At 52.3% G+C, this 19,946-nt stretch overlaps 1 long non-coding RNA gene across 1 annotated transcript in view; it reads left to right on the top strand.

Moving 5' to 3' along the window:
* The first annotated feature begins 4,194 nt into the window (after positions 1–4,194).
* The window catches only part of LOC143831455 (uncharacterized), a 33,695-nt gene continuing 17,943 nt past the window's right edge, over positions 4,195–19,946 (top strand). The window contains exon 1 of the long non-coding RNA XR_013228882.1: positions 4,195–4,357. This is a non-coding gene — a long non-coding RNA (uncharacterized LOC143831455). The remainder of the gene's footprint in view (positions 4,358–19,946) is intronic.

The raw sequence follows: 19,946 nt of genomic DNA, 5'->3' as shown, positions 1-19,946 counted from the left end.
GGGCCTGCAAAAAGGAGCTCTTCCGCCAGGCATTTGGTGGAGACCAGGCGTAACTAGCAACATCTGCAGGGCCCCAATCCCTCCCTTCCAGAAATCCATCAATGCGTTCTGCTCTGGACCTGTTTGCATCATTATTCTCTGTGGTTCTGTTATAGCTTAATGTTAATGTTACTGTTATTGTGAAAAGCCAAGTAACATGTACTGTTTTCTACGTTTTATGTAAACTGCCCTGAGCCTCAGGAGAGGGCGGAATATAAATACAAGAAATGAATGAATGAATGAATGAATGAATGAATGAATGAATGAATGAATGAATGAATGAATGAATGAATGAATGAATGAATGAATGAAACAGACAAAATGTAGAATCAGGGTTACCAGACCCCTCTGGGCTCGGATGGCCAGCCCTGGCTAGGATGTGGATAGGATGCTGCAGAGGCAGGCAGCAGCAAACCTGTCCATCCCAGGAAGAGGAAATTCTGACAGCCATTGTCAGTGAAGGATCCGCCCCAGCGGCCCCAGCAGCCCCCATCAAGCCTCCACAGTCATGGCCCAATAGGAAATTTCCCAGGAAGTCAAATGGCCAATCCGCCCCTGCTGGTACATCAAGGTCTGCTTGAATATTTTTAAGGCCGCCGTAAAGCAAAAAACGTTGACTCTTGGGCCATGAGGCCCGACCACACCCTGGAAATCACTGACATTGCTGTTGAGTCAGGGAGTATTGGAGCCAGAGACTGGTCAACATGTCCAAAAGCAGCCCTTCCTGGTGACTTTGTGTAGTAAGCGGCGGTGGAAATTGCAGCCAAGTCGCCACTGACGGACGACGGCCTTGTAAGGTTGTCAGGGTGAGAGGCAAACAGAGGTGAGTTGTCCTTTCTTCAATTAAGTTTGAATTTCCCATCTCTTTGGTGGGTGGGATATGATGTTAAGTCACAGTTGGCTTGAGGGGGTCTCACAGTGTGGTTGAGGCCACAGGTGTTTGGAGGTGGTTTGCCGTTCCTTGCCTCTGTAGAGAGACTCTGGGCCATCTTGGTGGTCTCCCATCCAGGCACTAACCTGGACCGACCAACCCTGAATTATAGAATCATAGAATCCTAGAATTGGAAGGGACCTCCTGGGTCATCTAGTCCAACCCCCTGCACTATGCAGGACACTCACAACTCTATAACTCATCCACTGTCACCTGCCACTCCCTTGAACCTTCACAGAATCAGCCTCTCCATCAGATGGCTCTCCAGCCTCTGCTTAAAAATCTCCAAAGATGGAGAACCCACCACCTCCTGAGGAAGCCTGTTCCACTGAAGAACTGCTCTGACTGTCAGGAACTTCTTCCGGATGTTGAGACGGAATTTCCTTTGGATTAATTTCATCCCATTTGTTCTGATCCGTCCCTCTGGGGCAAGAGAGGCTGCATGGCAGCCTTTTAAATACTTGAAGATGGTTCTCAGATCCCCTCTCAGTCGTCTCCTCTCCAGGCTAAACAGACCAAGCTCCCCCAACCTTTCTTCATATGTCTTGGTCTCCAAACCCCTCACCATCTTTGTTGCCCTCCTCTGGACACGCTCCAGTTTGTCTACATCCCTCTTCAACTGGGGTGCCCAAAACTGAACCCAGGACTCCAAGGGAGGCCGAACCAGAGCAGAGTAAAGGCCTCACCCTCAGAAGGTTAGCTTCTGAGATCTGACAAGGCCAGGTGAGCCTGATCCATCTGGGTCAATGTTCCCTGGGGTGACCATGGCGCTGGCAGGAGTTCATGGCAATTGTAGTCCATGGACATGTGGGGAGACACAATTTGCCCACCCCTGATGGAGTCCAATGATGGCTAATCTGGGCCAGCTGAGCACTACCTAAAAATGCCACGCAGGTAACCTCTGCATCAGAGAGACAGGCCTCCATTTCTCAAGACTTCCTACCTTCACGGGTGACCAAGCCTGACTCTCCTCCCTTTCTGAAATGTAGCAAAAGCCCCTTGCTTGAAACTAACATGGAGGCCAAACATCTGCAGAGATTTCAATCTGACTCCTCAAGCTGAAGGGCGTCTCTCACTCCGACTCTACCCTGCCCGGTCTGTCCTTGCAAGATCGCCACTTAGAGCAGAGAACTGCATAGAGCCCAAGAGGACATAGAGGCAGTTCACACACGTTTTGTCACCAAGAATTGGAGGCTGCCTCAGCTTACTTAAGATGCGTGTGCTTTGGTGGCAGTGGCTGCCCAAGCCACTTTTTAAGATGTCACTATAACCAATCAACTCTTTTAACTGGAGATGCCGGGGACTGAACCTGGGACCTCCTGCCTGCCAAGCAGAGGCTCTGCCACTGAGCCAGGGTCTCAGGCCAAGGTCTTCCCCATCCCCTCCTGCCTGGTCCTTCTCACTGGAGATGCCGGGGATTGAACCTGGGACCTTCTGCCTGCCAAGCAGAGGCTCTGCCACTGAGCCAGGGTCTCAGGCCAAGGTCTTCCCCATCCCTCCTGCCTGGTCCTTCTAACTGGAGATGCTGGGGATTGAACCTGGGACCTTCTGCCTGCCAAGCAGAGGCTCTGCCACTGAGCCAGGGTCTCAGGCCAAGGTCTTCCCCATCCCTCCCGCCTGGTCCTTCTAACTGGAGATGCTGGGGATTGAACCTGGGACCTCCTGCCTGCCAAGCAGAGGCTCTGCCACTGAGCCAGGGTCTCAGGCCAAGGTCTTCCCCATCCCCTCCTGCCTGGTCCTTCTAACTGGAGATGCTGCTGGGGATTGAACCTGGGACCTTCCGCCTGCCAAGCAGAGGCTCTGCCACTGAGCCAGGGTCTCAGGCCAAGGTCTTTCCCATCCCCTCCTGCCTGGTCCTTTTCACTGGAGATGCTGGGGATTGAACCTGGGACCTTCCGCCTGCCAAGCAGAGGCTCTGCCACTGAGCCAGGGTCTCAGGCCAAGGGCTTTCCCATCCCCTCCTGCCTGGTCCTTTTAACTGGAGATGCTGCTGGGGATTGAACCTGGGACCTTCCGCCTGCCAAGCAGAGGCTCTGCCACTGAGCCAGGGTCTCAGGCCAAGGTCTTTCCCATCCCCTCCTGCCTGGTCCTTTTCACTGGAGATGCTGGGGATTGAACCTGGGACCTTCCGCCTGCCAAGCAGAGGCTCTGCCACTGAGCCAGGGTCTCAGGCCAAGGTCTTTCCCATCCCCTCCTGACTGGTCCTTCTAACTGGAAATGCCGGGGATTGAACCTGGGACCTTCTTCAGGCCAAGCAGAGGCTCTGCCACTGAGTCAGGGTCTCAGGCCAAGGTCTTTCCCATCCCCTCCTGCCTGTTCCTTCTAACTGGAGATGCCGGAGATTGAACCTGGGACCTCCTGCCTGCCAAGCAGAGGCTCTGCCACTGAGCCAGGGTCTCAGGCCAAGGTCTTTCCCATCCCCTCCTGCCTGGTCCTTCTAACTGGAGATGCCGGGGATTGAACCTGGGACCTTGTGCCTGCCAAGCAGAGGCTCTGCCACTGAGCGAGGGTCTCAGGCCAAGGTCTTTCCCATCCCCTCCTGCCTGGTCCTTCTAACTGGAGATGCCGGGGATTGAACCTGGGACCTTCTGCCTGCCCAGCAGAGGCTCTTCCCACTGAGCCACAGCACCACGTTCCATTATGCCTTCTGTCCCCAAGAAGACCCCATGCAGTTTTACCGCCTCCAAGAAAACCCGATCCTGAAACAAGGGATGCGAAGGGGAGCGTGTGTGGGGCCGGGGGAGTGCATTCTATCCTAGGCCCAAAGACAAAACCTCTCCTGTGAAATGGGAAACCCAGCCGGGACGGAAAAAAACAAAACGCTTTGTGACTCATTCCAGAACCCAAGACCGCGCCAGTGCGTTTCGCCCAGTTCTCGGGGAGGAGAATCCGGCTGCCGGAGCCGTGGGCCACATTCTGGCGGTGCACCCTGGAGATCGGCAGCTCTCCTGTCCCAAAATAACCTTGGCTCCCTCCGCCCTCCTCCCCTCGTAACCTAGAACCAGCCTCTCCCGTCCCGACGGCCCAGATTCCTAAGAGAGGCCGGGGCTGCAGACATGAAAGGGTGCCACATTACAGTAAGGCAGGCCCCTCCTTCCCCGTCTCATCCGCCTGTCTGCCCTCCTAATTACTGGCCTGGGAGGGGCCAAGGTTTTAAAAAGGATTTCCCTTCTTTGACTAAAAGTCAGTGACTTTAGATGTAAGTTCCCAGAGCTGACTCTTGGCAGCTGGAAACAGACGTTTCTCTCTGGCTCCTTCTCTCTCCTCCTCCTCCTCCTCCTCCTCCTCCTCCTTCTCCTTCTTGCTTTCCTTTCTTCTCTTCCTCCCTCTCTTTCTTTTTCAAGGTGGAATTATACAGCACGAGACCTGCAAAGAATGCACAGATAGGTAAGCGAGAACTTTTTTCTCTCTCTCTCTCCCTTTCTCCCCCACTCTTTCTTTTTTGGCAAGATTCTCTAGTCTGTGACCATCTGGGGTTTTGCTTTTCTCCCCTCCTCGCCGTGTTACGTCTCAGACGTGGGTTGTACGTGGTGGAGAAGTGGCTGTCTCCCCATGGCGGCAAACTGGAGCCGGACGGTGTTGGGTTTCATAACCCAGGGGCTTTGAGTCATCGACGCGCATATGTGTATGTGAGCGTGTGTGTTTTTGCTGGCTTTTAAGAACTGTAATTCAGAGGGCACCTGAAAGAGAGCCCCGTTTGGGTTCTCCAAGTGGGGGTCGTGTTCTGGACTTGCTCGGCACCAGCAGGGATCTGCGACTCTCCTCCTCAGCCCCCCCGTGATTGGTTTGTAAGGAAAGCAGAGGAAAGTTGGTGCAACTAGATTCTTGTTCTTTGGATCCTAAGAGCAGCTTTCTCCTTGGACGGGCAGACGGGACTGAGGAAGGAGCGTTTTGTTCTGTAAGGCGTGCGCATGGGTTTTTGGGATACGGCCCCGTCTGCTGTGAAGCACCTGTCCGGCCTTACGGCAGGCCACCTGGCCGCCAGGAAAGGCACCTTGGCTTCCGTAAAGCCGAGATGCCACCTAGAGTAGCCACGGGCCAAGAACGGCACGTTTAGCCAAGGGTTTTGGCCCAGGGTGGGAACGGACCTGGACGTGATACAAACTGCCTTTTCAACAGAGCGGTAAAGTTGCGCACACGGGAGAGGGCTCCGTCCCCTTCTGGAGGAATCGTCCTTCACTCGCCATGCGTTGGTGCTCTGCCAGGCCGTGACAATCGGCTCGGTCCTCTGGCGATAAGTGCAGGACAGGATGTCAGAGACGCAGGCGTGTTGCTGGAACGGGCAGCCAGGTTGGACATTTGTCCAGGCCAGAAAGGAACTTGGTCACATTGACCTCCAGGGGTAGGGCGTAGGTAAAGCATCCTGGCAAAGTCTCACAAACAAAGACCAAAGACAGACAGACACACACACACACACACACACACACACACACGTAACTTTGACTGAGAATGTTGAGTAGTCTCCTCCTCTGTCAAGTCTCTCTCCGAGGTTGTGTAACCGCCCACAGCTAAGTTATATAAGGACAATTGGAACATGATGAGACATCATTTTTGGGCGGGGGCCCTTCCTCGTCAGCAGAGTGGTACCTTCAAAATGGCACCAGCCACACTCTGCCTGGTTCACGCCCATCGGGCCCGTGATTCATCCTTTCCTCGCCGTTTCGCCTCTCTGTTTTTCCGCGCAGAAACCGTTTCTTCCTGGGAATGGCGGCGGCTCTTTGCAAATTTCGGTGCCACTCCCTCTCATATTTTCCATCTTGGAAGCCTGGGCATGCTCAGCCAGAGCAGGCCTGTGGCAACGCCGGTGTGCCTGCAGGGACTGGCTGCAGACTGCGTGGAAAAAGTTCTCAGCCGCCATCCCTTTGTTATTCGCCTGGGAGGTGTTCTGCACAGGCCCTGTGACTGTTCGCGGACAGGATCGGCCCGAGACATTTTGGAGCCGAGGGAGGGCGAGAACCCAGATCGCATCCTTGTCCTATTAATTAACGCGGGGCATAATCTGCTGGGACGATGTGCAACTGATCTAATTGAAACTTCGTTTTAATTGGTTCTACGCGGGAGAAAGTGCAACGCGTTGGCCACCGTGGGCATCAAGAGTTTGCAGATGTCCGTAATCTTTCACGAGGCTGAACGTTCTTTCATGCATTCATCAGGGCAATCTGAGAGTAGATTTTTGTACCCCTGCAAAATTACTTCATTTGCGGGTGTAGAAAATACAGCGTCGTTTTCTGGGGAAGCCTTTGAAACCATCCCTCTTATAAAGAACTCGAACATGGGGAGAAGCTGGGATTTCCACTCTGAAAGAGCCAAAACGGCCCGGGACAAGTTCCAAGTCAATCGATCTTGGGAGGGAATTTCTTTTCAACTCTGGATTTGAAGGTGGGGACTCAAACTTTCTTTAGGGTTGTCATTAATCTTTTATTCCCCCCTGTCTGAATCACACCATAGCAGGCCAAGCACTCTCCTTTTCCCTGGAGAACAGGTTTCTTTCCTTCAGGATTTCAAATCTTGGGGGTTACTATTCGTGGCCAAGCTACGAAAGTTGCTTCTTCGGCGTGGTGCGACCGAGGAGCTCTCCTTGCCCCGTGAATATCGCATTCTCTCCCAAACTGTCATGCTTCCTAAAATAAGAATTGCGGGAACGGAAAATGGCTGCTGAATCGGCCTCCGGTTGGTTACCGTGTTTGTCCGTCACCCTTCTCTGTCTGCTCTCGAGCTATGTTGGTTGTGGGGAATGTGCAGAGTGTTTTGGACCTTTGAGAATGCGCACAGAGAGCGGCTACTTCTACCCCTGTCGCCTTAATGATAAGAACAAGAATAGAAGGTGTTAGTCGTCTTGCCTAAACTCACCAGGTATGTACGGGACGCACAGGTGCCTCCTTTTCTCACCTTATTTACTGCCAACAAGAACCAGCCACAGCCACCACGGTCACCATGCAGCATTTGCAGCGTTAGGAGTCTCTGATCTGTGGGTGAGCCGCTTGGCAACAGATACCAAGTAGGATGACCGGCTGGGTGGCAAGGGTGCAAGAAGGGGAGACTCCTCTCCAAATTCCGTGGCAACCGGCTTGCATTTGGATTAATCGGAGTAGGCCGGCGTGGTGTCGTGGTTAGAAGAAGAAGAAGAAGAGTTGGTTCTTATATGTTGCTTTTCCCTACCTGAAGGAGGCTCAAAGCGGCTTACAGTCGCCTTCCCATTCCTCTCCCCACAACAGACTGAGAGAGCCCTGATATCACTGCTCGGTCACAACAGTTTTATCAGAGCCGTGGCAAGCCCAAGGTCCCCCAGCTGGCTGCATGTGGAGGAGTGGGGAATCAAACCCGGCGTGCCAGATTAGAAGTCCACACTCCTAACCACGACACCAAACTGGCTCTCAGTTAGGAGCAGTTAGGAGCAGTGACTTCTAACCCTGCAAGCTGGATTTATTTGTTTGTTTGTTTATTTGTTTGTTTGTTTATATTCCGCCGCTCTTCACATGGACTCGCAGCGGTTCACAACAATAAAACAATTGAAACACAGTAAAACCGATAAAACATCCTTTTTAACAAGCAGCTGCAGGCGATGAAATATAACCCCTTCTTATGGCTCCAATCCCCCTCCCTCCCTGTTCAGCCGCTCCTCCACATGCGGCCAGCTGGGTGACCTTGGGCCAGTCACAGCCCTGTTGGAGCTGTTCTCATAGAGTGGTTCTCTCAGAGCTCCCCGAGTCCCACCTACTTCACAGGGTTGTTGTGGGGAGAGGAAGGAAAGGTGATGGTCAGCCGCTTTGAGAGTCCTTCAGGTAGAGAAAAGCAGCATCTAAGAACCAACTCTTCTTCTTCAGTCATATCTGGGCTCTCTCAGCCTCACCCACCTCACAGGGGGTCTGTTGTGGGGAGAGGAAGGGAAGGCAAATGGAAGCCGCTCTGAGACTCCTTCGGGTAGAGAAAAGCGGCGTATAAGAACCAACTCTTCTTCTCCTTCTAATTGGTGATGATACTTGGATCCGTGGGGCTAAAAGCTATGGCCAAACCCCGAGAAATATACAAAACAATATTTCAGTACGGTATTGCCTTCTTAACACTGAATGCACGGAAAACATTTTGGAATAATATTTTGAGTCCATCGTGTCTCATTCGTTACCCTCAAAGGAATGAAAAAGGAAACAAAGACAGTCTTTCCTGCTGGAGTAAATTGTAACTTATCTCAGTCTTCCTTTGATATCGCCTCCCTGTCCAAAAGAATAAATCCGTGTTGAGGTTTTAGTAATGTTCAAACGAATCTCAATCTATTCAGTTAGTAAATCTAAAGGCAGATAATGGCAAATTCTTTCACTGAAGTGAAATCTTTGGGACTCATCCAGACCTGCAGCCGTGCAGCTCCATCTATGTGGATTTGTTGTGCAGGTGAAATAAGCACCTGTAGACAGCCCCGGATTCCCTTGTGTGCCATGAACCCCATGCTGAGGGACATAGTTCTGTGCATTCCTCTCGGAAGGAAGCAACTCTTAAAGAACTTTAGGATGTCTTAACTTTCTTTGCTTTAGGATGCTCAGGGCTGATCCTGCGTTGAGCAGGGGGTTGGACTAGATCGCCTGCATGGCCCCTTCCAACTCTACGATTCTATGATTCTGTGAAGAATCCAGACTGTGGCTGCACCCTTGCAAAGAGGATGCTGTGCTTTGCATTTTTATCGCAGCTGCAAACGCAGAGGGAGGTGTATTGACGACAAAGCTCCCACATGGCATGTTTCCGCGTACTTCCCTCTCTCGGCTTTAATACCGTCTGCGTTTCCCCCCTGCCGCGCAACCGAGGGGCCTTCTGTGAGCTTTTGTTTCAAAATCAGGAATTGCTATAGCGTGGCTACGGGGGCGCTATAGCAATGGCTGGGCTTCCAAAGCCCTCCGGTGGTTCAGAGCAGAAAATGGTGCCTGGATGGATGGAAGGGAAATGGCGCCGGTGTGGGTGGGACCATTTGAAGTGGTGTGACGGTGTGATCACACACAGTGGGGCTATGCTCTTTTCCACAAAACGTTTGGAGACAAGGAGGTTTGGGGGGAAGCATACTGAAGACAAGGAAAAGGGAACCCGAGCACAAATGAGAGCGTGGTGTCCCATGGCGATTCCTCCAGTTTGAAAGCCATAGCAGAGGAAAAATACATGGTGTGGGAGCAGCGCATGTTGCCTTCTGCGGGTGTGTTGTGGGTAGTCTACAACAACAAAAACAATAGTCATAATTCGCATTTGTATACCACCTTCCCAAGCTGCTCAGGTCGGTGAACATCATAAAATATATACAACCGGGAATTCATATGCAATACAAATTATCAACATTATCACAATCCCAGATGTCAAGTCCTTAAATTCTGGCTCGTCCCAGCTGTTGGGCATTCTGATGGAAGTTCTGGGGAGTTTCTAGAGGGCCCAATAAATGTTATCGGATCAGTGGTGCTAACCAAAAGCTTGGTGGGAGAACTCAGTTTTGCAGGCCCGTGTCAGCTCTGACAGGGTTGCCAGCTTTGGGTTGGGGAATACCTGGAGATTTGGGGTTGAAGCCAGGGGAGGGTGAGTTTTGGGGAGGGACCTAAGCAGGGTGAAATAATAGCCTATAGTCATACACAGCCCCTTGCAAGGAACTAATCTCTGTTGTCTGGTGATTGCTGGACTCCACCTGGAAGTTTGCAGCTTTGTGTACAATGTGTAAGCGTAATTATTAGACGCACAAAACCACGCGTAATCCAACGGGGACTTCTGCTCGGTTTTATGCCTCCATAAATTTCTTTGAAAGGTAAGAGGAAGACTTTCTGGCTCTGAGAAAAATGGCCCTCTTCCCTCGTTTTCCGGCTGGATGAGCTTCCAAGTTAAACTCCCAATATTTAGGCAGCCTCAGATGGTAGCTGTGTTGGCTTGCTGGATTCGAGTCCAGGAGAAACCCCGAGAGGAACGAGATTTTCAAGGGATGAGCTTTCAAGTGTCCGAGGTCCCGTCGTCAAATACCGAACAAAACGGGCTTTAGCGCTCGAAGATTTGGAGCCGGAAAAATCTCTTTGGCCTCAAAGGTGGTCCTCGACTCAAAACGAACCATTCTACAGAAACACCCCCTACCCACCGGAGTACCTTCGAGACCAGGGGTAGTCAAACTGCGGCCCTCCAGATGTCCATGGACCACAATTCCCAGAAGCCCCTGCCAGCATTCGCGAATGCTGTCAGGGGCTTCTGGGAATTGTGGTCCATGGACATCTGGAGGGCCGCAGTTTGACTACCCCTGTTTGAGACCAACAAGATTTGGGGAGTAGGAACTTCCAGCAGGCAAAGCTGGTACGTGACAAAGAGGGATTTGTCTCTCAAAAGCTCAGACCCTGGATATCTTTTGCAGCCGTTAAAACGTTTTTTATTTCAGAAAACGAAAAAAGCAAAAAAAAAATAATACTAATAACTACACAGAGGATCATCATATAAATATATATATAATTATCCGCCATCCGGCATGACACAAAAGACAAACTGTCTCCCCAGCATCCTCTTCGTTGCGCTCCTCAAAACATTCTCTACAAAACCCACTGTTTCGAACATTTCAAATGTAATAAATTTCTACTCTCACGAGTAATATAATTTACGAGACCAACAACTCTATCGAATAGGCCCATTCTCTGCTTCCTGTCCTGTTCTTTTTTCTTTTATATCCTTTTTTTTAAATCTGCGGGGGCGGGGGGAATCTTTAATAAAGATTCTGTCTAAAACCAACACCCCACCGTAGATTTCGACTTCACTACAGAGTCCCCTTTACATATATATTTTATAAATGTGTCTTTATCTTGCTAGTTGCTGCTCTGATTCTTGCATATTTGCATTAGGACTCTGGGTGTTACCTCAAGATACCACCGTGAGAGGCGCAGGCGGAGAAAATGTTGATAATCGCCATTAATAACGTATAGATCAGGGCGAGGAGATAGACTCGTTCTGTGTGCAGGCCTGTACCGCCCTTCGACATTTTATACGCTCGCTCTTTGGCAGTTTTTCTTTGAGAGGGAAAACCTCCGCTAGACTTGGGTGCTCTAATCTGACAGAAACAGAACTCCATTCCCCCTCCCCAGCTTTCGCTGGAAGGGGCACAAAGGGACCCGTGCGTAGGGCTCCGGATCATGTTTCAAAGCAGATCCAACGTGTAGAAGAAGCTGGCATTTTCCATACTCCATTCTTGGTTGCCGAAGGTTGAACGTTGGCAAAACAAAGGGACCAAAGCTGCCAAGATGCCGTGGAAACTTTGGGGCCGTCCTGGGAGACGCTGGAGTCCCAGTTTGGTGTAGTGGTTAGGAGTGCGGAGTTCTAATCTGGCATGCCGGGTTCGATTCTGCACTCCCCCACATGCAATCAGCTGGGTGACCTTGGGCTCACCACGGCACTGATAAAACTGTTCTGACCGAGCAGGAATATCAGGGCTCTCTCAGCCTCACCCACCCCACAGGGTGTCTGTTGTGGGGAGAGGAAAGGGAAGGCGATTAGAAGCCGCTTTGAGTCTCCTTCGGGTAGAGAAAAGCGGCATATAAGAACCAATTCTTCTTCTTCTTCTTCCTCTTCTAAGTGCAGGGAGGTGTCATGGCGGGAAGACTGGGAACAAACCTTTGGTAGACCCTGCCTCGGACACTGGTAGGTGTCAGTTTTGGGGTGGAAAGTCACAACCAATTCGCAGAAACCCCGTAATGTTTCCAGGGGGAGAGGCGAACGGAGGTGGTTTGCTGTTCCCTCTGCAGAACAACCTTGGCCTTCCTGTGGCCTCCAAGGACTGACCCGGGCAGACCCTGCTTCTCTTCTGCAATCGAACACAATTGGGCTTGCCTGGGTTCTCCAGGTCAGAGCAAGAGATGAACAGGGGAGATTTGCCTGCCTTTGCAGAACAGCCGCAAGCTTCCTTGGCGGTTCCCCGTCTAGTAGGAACCAGGACTGGCCCAGTTTGGGTTCCGAGATCTGGCCAGGTCAGGCCAGCCAAGCAAAGGGCTAAATTAGCGGCAAACCTGCCTCTGTTCATCTCTTGCCTCAAAAATTGGCTGCAACTGGACGAGACGTCCAGTTGCAGCCAATTTTTGAGGCAAGAGATGAACAGAGGCGGGTTTGCCGCGGCCGGCTTCTGCATAGCCACGCTGGTTTTCCTTGGAAGTCCTGCTTCGTTTCCGGGATCAGATGAGACAGCAGGCCATCTTGGGCCGCTGGGTTGCCCTGAAGAGCCCGTGTGGGAGACAGGCAGACAAGCTACAAGGAAACCTCCTTTCTCGAACCCCTTTGTGACGAAAGAGAGTTGGCCAAGAGTACAGCAGTGGAGCAGGAGAACTTCACCGGGGTATAGGGCCATTGTTAACTAGGGCGTGTACCGGGGCGGGGGGCGGGAGGCTTCATGGCTGTCCTCAAGCGGCACCAAAACGCCTTGCGCGAGCCCTGACCTTGTGCATAGTAAGAAAACACAGCCTACCCTCCGTCTGTGGGCTTGGGCGTGGCACCTCTGGTATGTTCCCTTGGCATTGCCGCGCTCAGGAGAATGCGGATGAATCACTGTGCCCTCCCCCCCCACCCCCCATTCTGGATGGTTGGCTTTCCTTTCCGCGCTCCCCGTTAATTTCTGCTTGGCAGAACGACCACGACGGTTTCCCAGAACACAGCAGACCCCTTCGGCATCTGGGGGCGCACTCTTGAGGGCTGCCCAGGCCGCTGATGGCTCACCCCACCCTATGGTAGCTCCAGAGCTGGGACCTTCTCCAGGGAAAACGGGAGTGCCTGAGCATTTCCCCTCTCCCTGGGGCCAGCTCTGGGTTGGGATTGAGGGCTCTCCCTTCCAGGTGGGGCCCAGAGGTGGCAGAGATTAGTTATTCTGGAGGAGAGGGCTGCTTGGGAGGGGGACCCAGTGGCCTTAGACCCCACTGAAGGTCAGGGGTGCCAGCGACCTTGGAGAGCTGCTGCCAGTCTGAGTAGACAATACCGACCTTGATGGCCTCAGTATAAGACAGCTGCATGTCCACGAATCACAGTAAATTCGCTTAATTCTGGGGGCAAAAAATTATAATCTTGCCTGGGTCAAACCATTGACATGTCAGTGAAATGAGCGTCCCTGTGATATTTCAGTCACCGCTTTTTAATGCAGTGGGAGATGCTCAGTGCTCTCTCAGCCCCACCGACCTTGCAGGATGTCCTCTGTGGGGAGGGGAAGGGAAAGGGGCTTGTAAACCACTTTGTCTCTCCTCTGCATAGTGAAAAAGCAGGGTCTAAAAAGCCACCTTCTTTAGAAGAGCGGCTAGATTTGAATCCAGTAGAGACCATCAAGATTTTCAGGGTACAAACTTTTGAGAGCCTCTATCAGATGCAGGTTCAATTCCCAGCATCGCACCTGTCTCGGGTCAAGTAACGTGTATTTGATTACGTGGATAACAATTTTTAGACCTTTTAAGTGAACAAAGCGCCCTTCGTCAGATGCAAGTCAGAATGACAACCTCGGTTTCCGTATCTCCCAGCTGGAAGGCGAGAGGGTGTAGAAGAGAAGGTGTTCAGGACAGAGAGGTGCTATCCGTGTCAAAATCAGCAGGAGGTCAGTTGTCATTCCTGGAGATCTCCAGCCCCCCCCAACAGCTGGCAACTTTCCGTCACCTCCCCCACTCCTCTGGAGAACAAAAGGCCCCTCCGCTGGGCTTGTCAGCCAGGCTGTTCCTGTCCCACAGAAGACCCTCCTCATCCTGGGAAGCAGGTGGTGGAGAAGAGGAAGAGCGGCAAATAAAAGCGTTCGCCTGCAGGGCGTTTTCTTTCACAGCCGGATCAGCTGCAACCTTGCCGGGGCCACCGCTTCCTCCTCCCTCCCACGCCATCCTGTCCCTGAAAGCCGGAGACAGCAGCAGGCCACGTAGGGGATGCCAAGCTCCAGGCAGGGCCTGGGGATCCCCTGGAATGACAGCTCTTCTGTAGCCCACGGAATTTGGGAATGGCTGCTTTGGAGGGGGGCCTCTAGGGCCTTGTGCCCCACTGAAATCCCTCCCCCAAACTCCGCCCTCTGGAGGCTCCGCTCCCCCAAATCTCCCAGTTTTTTCCAACCCAGAGCTGGCAGCCCTAGTCCATATCAGCTGGCTGGGGGACTCCTCATGTGGATGTGATGGAACGGCCAACGGCTGCAGCATTATTCCTATTATTACTACTATTACTAGGAGGTGATTACTACTATTACTATAACTGTTGTTGTTGTTGTTACTATTATAATATTTCTACACCGCCTCTCGCCCTGAGTGGGCTCCCAAAGAAGAGAACAGAACAGAACAGAAGGATCCACAGCTGTCAAGTCTAGATTAAAACCCAAACTCAGGGGATGTTTGGGGTGAGGGGGCCTTCTGTGAAGCCAAACGCTGGCTCTCCAGATGTCCATGGACTACAATTCCCACGAGCCCCTTCCATCAAGGGGCTTATGGGAATTGTAGTTTATGGATGACTGGAGCGCCGCCAATTTGGCCACCCCGGGTATGCAGGGTCCAAAGCAGAGAAAGTAACCTATCCTAGACCAATATCTAGGGCAGGGGTAGTCAAACTGCGGCCCTCCAGATGTCCATGGTCTACCATTCCCATGAGCCCCTGCCAGCGTTCGCTGGCAGGGGCTCCTGGGAATGGTAGTCCATGGACATCTAGAGGGCCGCAGTTTGATTAACCCTGATCTAGGGCAGTTTCAGAGACATGGATACACGTGAAGCTGCCAAGTACCAAATGTTTAACCAGTTTTTAAAATATATTAAAAATTCATTAACTCCCCCCCCCCCCCATTCAGGAAACCCTTCCAGGGCCGTCAAGAAACCTTCGAGTTTCAAGAAACCTCGGTTGAGAAAGGCTGAATTAGTGGGAGGGAGAGAATTTCCTGGCTTGACCGTCCCCCCGACATTTCTTGGGTTGGCCTCAGACTGGGCTCCCCCCCCTCCGCCTTCCGACCTTTCTCGTTTGCCCCCTCCCTTTGGCTTCCCGCTCAGCTGCCCCCTCCCCATTCCCGCCCCCCCTTTCCCTGCCGTCCCTTGGCCTTGATCTCCGGTCTGTTTTAGTGCCACGCCATAACCCTTTTCCTCTGCCATCCACGGCGCAAGACAAAACCCCCTTTGTGCTCCAGACAGCCCAGGGCAGGCGTGGGAAGCTGAACGCCAGCTGGATCCATTACCACCAAGCGGAGCGTGCAAGGCCTGGACGTCCCCCCAAAGAGGAGGCTGCTTTGAATCTGTCCCAAGCCGAGCTGGGTGTGGGTTTAGGGCAAGGGGGACGCTGGGCTCGCACCCCCCCCCCAGCCCACCCAACCAGACTCACGATCAAAGGGAGGGAAGGGGGCGGCCCCTCCAGCCCCCTCCCTTTCTGCGCCCGGGCACGGTGAGGCATTTCCGTGCCAGTGGCAGCGACACGTATGTACATGTGCATGGGCACACCAATGCACATGTCTACAGACACCGAACGGACAAATTCCATTAAGGAACTCGGCCCGGGATACTGCTGAACTCTCGTGTAGCTCCCATCGTTCGGGTTAGATGGATCCCTGCAGCTGAAGAGTCGTTCGTTTGACCTCTTGGCTTCTTCTCCCGGTTTCTTTTCCTTTCACCTCCCTTCTGGCCCTGGGGATGTCCTCTAAGATTCCACAGCTGGCATCACCCAAATCTGCAAGGCAGCCAGTTTGCAGGTGAGGCCTGGAGATCTCCTGGAACTGCAACCAATCGCCAGACAAAAGAGATCAGTTCCCCTAGAGCAGGGCTGGCCAAACTGTGGCCCTCCAGATGTCCATGGACTACAATTCCCATGAGCCCCTGCCAGCATGCGCTGGCAGGGGCTCATGGGAATTGTAGTCCATGGACATCTGGAGAGCCACAGTTTGGCCACCCTTGCATGACCGCCTTGGTGGGTGGTCAAAATTTGGGTGCTCGGCTTCAAGTTCTGGCCCTCTTGGTGGAAGTCCTGATGGACCATGCCTTGGCCACTGCGTGACCCAGAATGTTGGGCTGGATTGTTCAAGGGCCTGATCCAGCACGGCTTCTCTTCCCTTCTCAGAAGGAGAAGAAAGAAACGAGCGTGTCCAGAGCAAGTGCTTTTTTGAGCTCCGTCGGCTGCTGTCTTGGCAAGACTGGGCCCCTGAGCCAGTTCCCGGTGCCCTAAGATTTGTGAAGGACTTATTTATGCATGTGACAGTTCGTATTGGTCCAAATGGCCATCGATAATGATAATGATAATGATAATGATAATGATAATGATAATGATAATGATAATGATAATGATAATGATAATAAAAGATCAGAGTAAGGTCTTGTGGTTGTCAGACCCAACCCTTGAAATTCCTGGAGGTTGGTGGGACAGCCCCTGTGGAGGAAGGAATTTGGGGAAGGGTTTCACCTAGAACCTCTGGTATGCTGTCCACCTTCCAAAGCTTCCCAGTTCTTCAGCAGAACTAATCTCTGTCATCTGCAGAGTATTTGTCAGTCCAAGATCTGGCCCTGGAAGGATTCACTTCATTTTGCACATGTTGGCTAACACACTTTGAACGCACACAGGAAAATCCAGCTACAAAAGTGCATTGGAAGTGCATCGTGCAACATGTGCGGAATGAGCCAGGATTCTGGAAGGGCGGAGATGAGTCTCTTCCAGGTGGCCTTTAGGGGGTCGAAACCGGCCCTATCGGTCTGTTGGCATTTTCACAGAAACATTTTTCAGTACTGCGAATATTCGCCCCTTCTGTCACCCCCGTTATCTTGCAGCTTGCCCCTGTGTCAGAAATGTTCTTTCCCCCCAACTGCTCCTTCTTTTCTTCCCTCTGGATTAGCCAGGCAGGTGAGTCTGCCCAGTTGCCAGTCTGTGTGCCGCAGGGTCTCTGGCCAGGCTGTTATTTCCAACACGAGATCAGCTGGAAAATATATGAATGAAAAAAGGAGGACAATTTAAAGGCACATGGGATGGTTGGGGAAAGGAACGTTGGGAAGTCGTTTCAAAGAGAGGTTGTTTTGGTACTTCTGAAAATGGCTGTTTAAAATAATGTTGACTTGAACCTCATTTCTATTTTCTTGTTCGCATGGAGCGGCTTTTCAGGGCAGGGAAAGGGGTACTTGCTCTTGTAGCCTTGCCCACACATTACTATCTATCTATCTATCTATTGATCGATCTATCTATCGATCGATCGATCGATCGATCGATCGATCCATCCATCCATCCTTCCTTCCTTCCTTCCTTCCTTCCTTCCTTCCTTCCTTCCTTCCTTCCTTCCTCTTTCGGTATTTTCCTTCCTTCCTTCCTTCCTTCCTTCCTTCCTTCCTTCCTTCCTTCCTTCCTTCCTTCCTTCCTTCCTTCCTTCCTTCCTTCCTTCCTTCTCCCTCTCTCTTTCAGTCTTTTCCTTCCTTCCTTCCTTCCTTCCTTCCTTCCTTCCTTCCTTCCTTCCTTCCTTCCTTCTCCCTCTCTCTTTCAGTCTTTTCCTTCCTTCCTTCCTTCCTTCCTTCCTTCCTTCCTTCCTTCCTTCCATCCATCCATCCATCCATCCTTCCATCCATCCATCCTTCCTTCCTTCCTTCCTTCCTTCCTTCCTTCCTCTTTCAGTATTTTCCTTCCTTCCTTCCTTCCTTCCTTCCTTCCTTCCATCCATCCATCATCTACCTACCTACCTACCTAACCTACCTAACGATTTATTTATTTGTTTGCTTAATTTTTATGCCGCCGCTCCAAAGCTGCCCAGCGCACGGCACCTCCCAATAGCAATAAAATACAGTAAAATCATTTTAAAGCCCCTCCTACGCTCCCCAACCACCCCAGAAAGGTCTCTCCCGACAACCCCCACCAACCCATCACAGGGGTCCATCCTGCCTGTATGTGAGCATATCCCTTTGGGAGAAATTACTTTACAAATGAAACCCGGGACTAGTCTTGGGATAAATGGGAGGTTCCAACGTAGGGGTGGGAACAAAGGAAACCGCCACATCCTGGTATCTAAATCACTTAATGGGAAAATTCATAAGTGACAGAGTAGCTCTAGGACTCGATGGAAACTCTATGGCCACTTCCAGGTTTCCCACGGAAGGGGTGTAGAGATGCACAGAGTGCTAAAATTTTTTGTCTCCGTTTTTCCTCCTGGTGGGTTGCAAATCTTGGTGCAACCTTTTCCGCCTTTTGTCGTCCAGAGGGCAGCTGCCGTTCTTAAAGGTCTCCAGGTGTCTCCTGGGGGCTGGCAACCCTATGCTGGGCTGGCTTTTTTCGCCCGAGCGAAAACACCTTTGCACCACCCACCTGGAAGCGCTCTCCAATTCGATCCAGGCCCGGGGAGCCCCCAGCCGGCTTTTAACGTCACGACAACCCAGCGAAGGGCATCTGGCCCATGTGGTTCTCGAGACCACCCACGGAGCTCTGTACAACCCAGCGCATCACGCACCGGCCTTCCACCCCCCCACGAGACCCAACAGCCCCACCACCGCCGCAGCACCAGTCAGCCTGTCTCGGGCGACTGTGCTGCGCAAGCCCAAATTAAGGCAGCCGGCTAGAAGATTATCCCTGGGCCAGCCTGCGCCACAGACGGAGAGGAGGCTCCCCAGGGGTCTTCCTGCCATTCCTGTTCCCTAGAAAGTCCCGAAGCGAGAGCCGTGAGGGTTCGTGGGAATGGCACGATTCTGCAGAGGACTTAGGAAAAGACACTTGCGGGGTACGACCGCAGCTCCTAACAACACAGAAGGTCAGGGATGCCAGCCTCCAGGTGGGGCCTGGGGATCCCCTGGAATTCCAGCTCCTCTCCAGACTGCAGAGATCAGTTCCCCTGGAGGAAAGGGCTGCTTGGGAGGGGGGACTCTGTGGCCTTGGACCCCACTGAGGGTCAGGGATGCCAGCCTCCAGGTGGGGCCTGGGGATCCCCTGGAATTCCAGCTCCTCTCCAGACTGCAGAGATCAGTTCCCCTGGAGGAAAGGGCTGCTTGGGAGGGGGGACTCTGTGGCCTTGGACCCCACTGAGGGTCAGGGATGCCAGCCTCCAGGTGGGGCCTGGGGATCCCCTGGAATTCCAGCTCTTCTCCAGACGGCAGAAATCAGTTCCCCTGGAGACAAGGGCTGCTTGGGAGGGGTTGTGGCTCAGAGGCAGAGCCTCTACTGGGCATGCAGAAGGTCCCAGGTTCAATCCCCTGAATATCTAATTAAGAGGACCAGGCAGGAGGGGATGGGAACGAATTTGACCTGAGTACATAATACCAGCATTTATGGAATAATACCTGGAGATTCTGTGCGTGGGGTTTGGGAAGGGTGATATCTGAGAAGAAGAGGGACATCTGCAGGGTGCAATTGGATGGCATCCCCCCCTCCGAAGTAGCCCTCAGTGGTAATAATGGGAGATCTCCAGGACCTACCTGGAGGTTGGCAAGCATATCTAGGAAGCACTTGCCTCAGGCTAACCATTCCCTCGGTCTAGCCCTGTAGGTCTGGGACACAGCTGAGCTGCAAAGTGGTTCTGTTTTTATTTCTTTGTTAAAATATTTATCCCTTGCCGTCATTTGGGGGGATTTAGGCTGCAAACTGAGCAGGGGGCTAGAAGCTCTGCAGAAGTGTGCGTGCTGCACATGAAAGCACATCCCTTGAATAAGACCCTGCTGGTTTTAAAGGTTCCTGCCTGGACTTAGAATTTGTTCTTTGGAGAAATGGTCCAACCTTTCCTTCCCTGAGGTTTTTGCTGAGATTTTTGCCCCTCCTGGGCCATATTAGGAAGAGTTTACTAGAAAAGCAGGACATTTTGACTAGACGTTAGAAGTCACTGGAGTTGTTTTCTTCTGGAATTAGCAGGCTGAGAACCTCAGGAGAGCCCTGCTGGGTCAGACCAGGGAGGGTCCCTCCAGTCCAGGATCCTGTCCCACATGGTGGCCAGCCAATTCCTCTGAAGTGCAGAGAGGCCTTCCCCTGACGTTGCCTCCTGGCTCTGAGATTCGGGGGATTAGTGCCTCTGACTGTGGAGGTTTCCCTCAGCCACAGATGGATCTCTCTTCATTCCCGTGGCCATCTG

The sequence above is a fragment of the Paroedura picta genome, chromosome 3 (genome assembly GCF_049243985.1).
Source record: "Paroedura picta isolate Pp20150507F chromosome 3, Ppicta_v3.0, whole genome shotgun sequence".
Classification (NCBI taxonomy): domain Eukaryota; kingdom Metazoa; phylum Chordata; class Lepidosauria; order Squamata; family Gekkonidae; genus Paroedura; species Paroedura picta.
The sequence above is the reverse complement of the archived record's forward strand: the minus strand, read 5'-3'. Positions and strand labels throughout refer to the sequence as shown.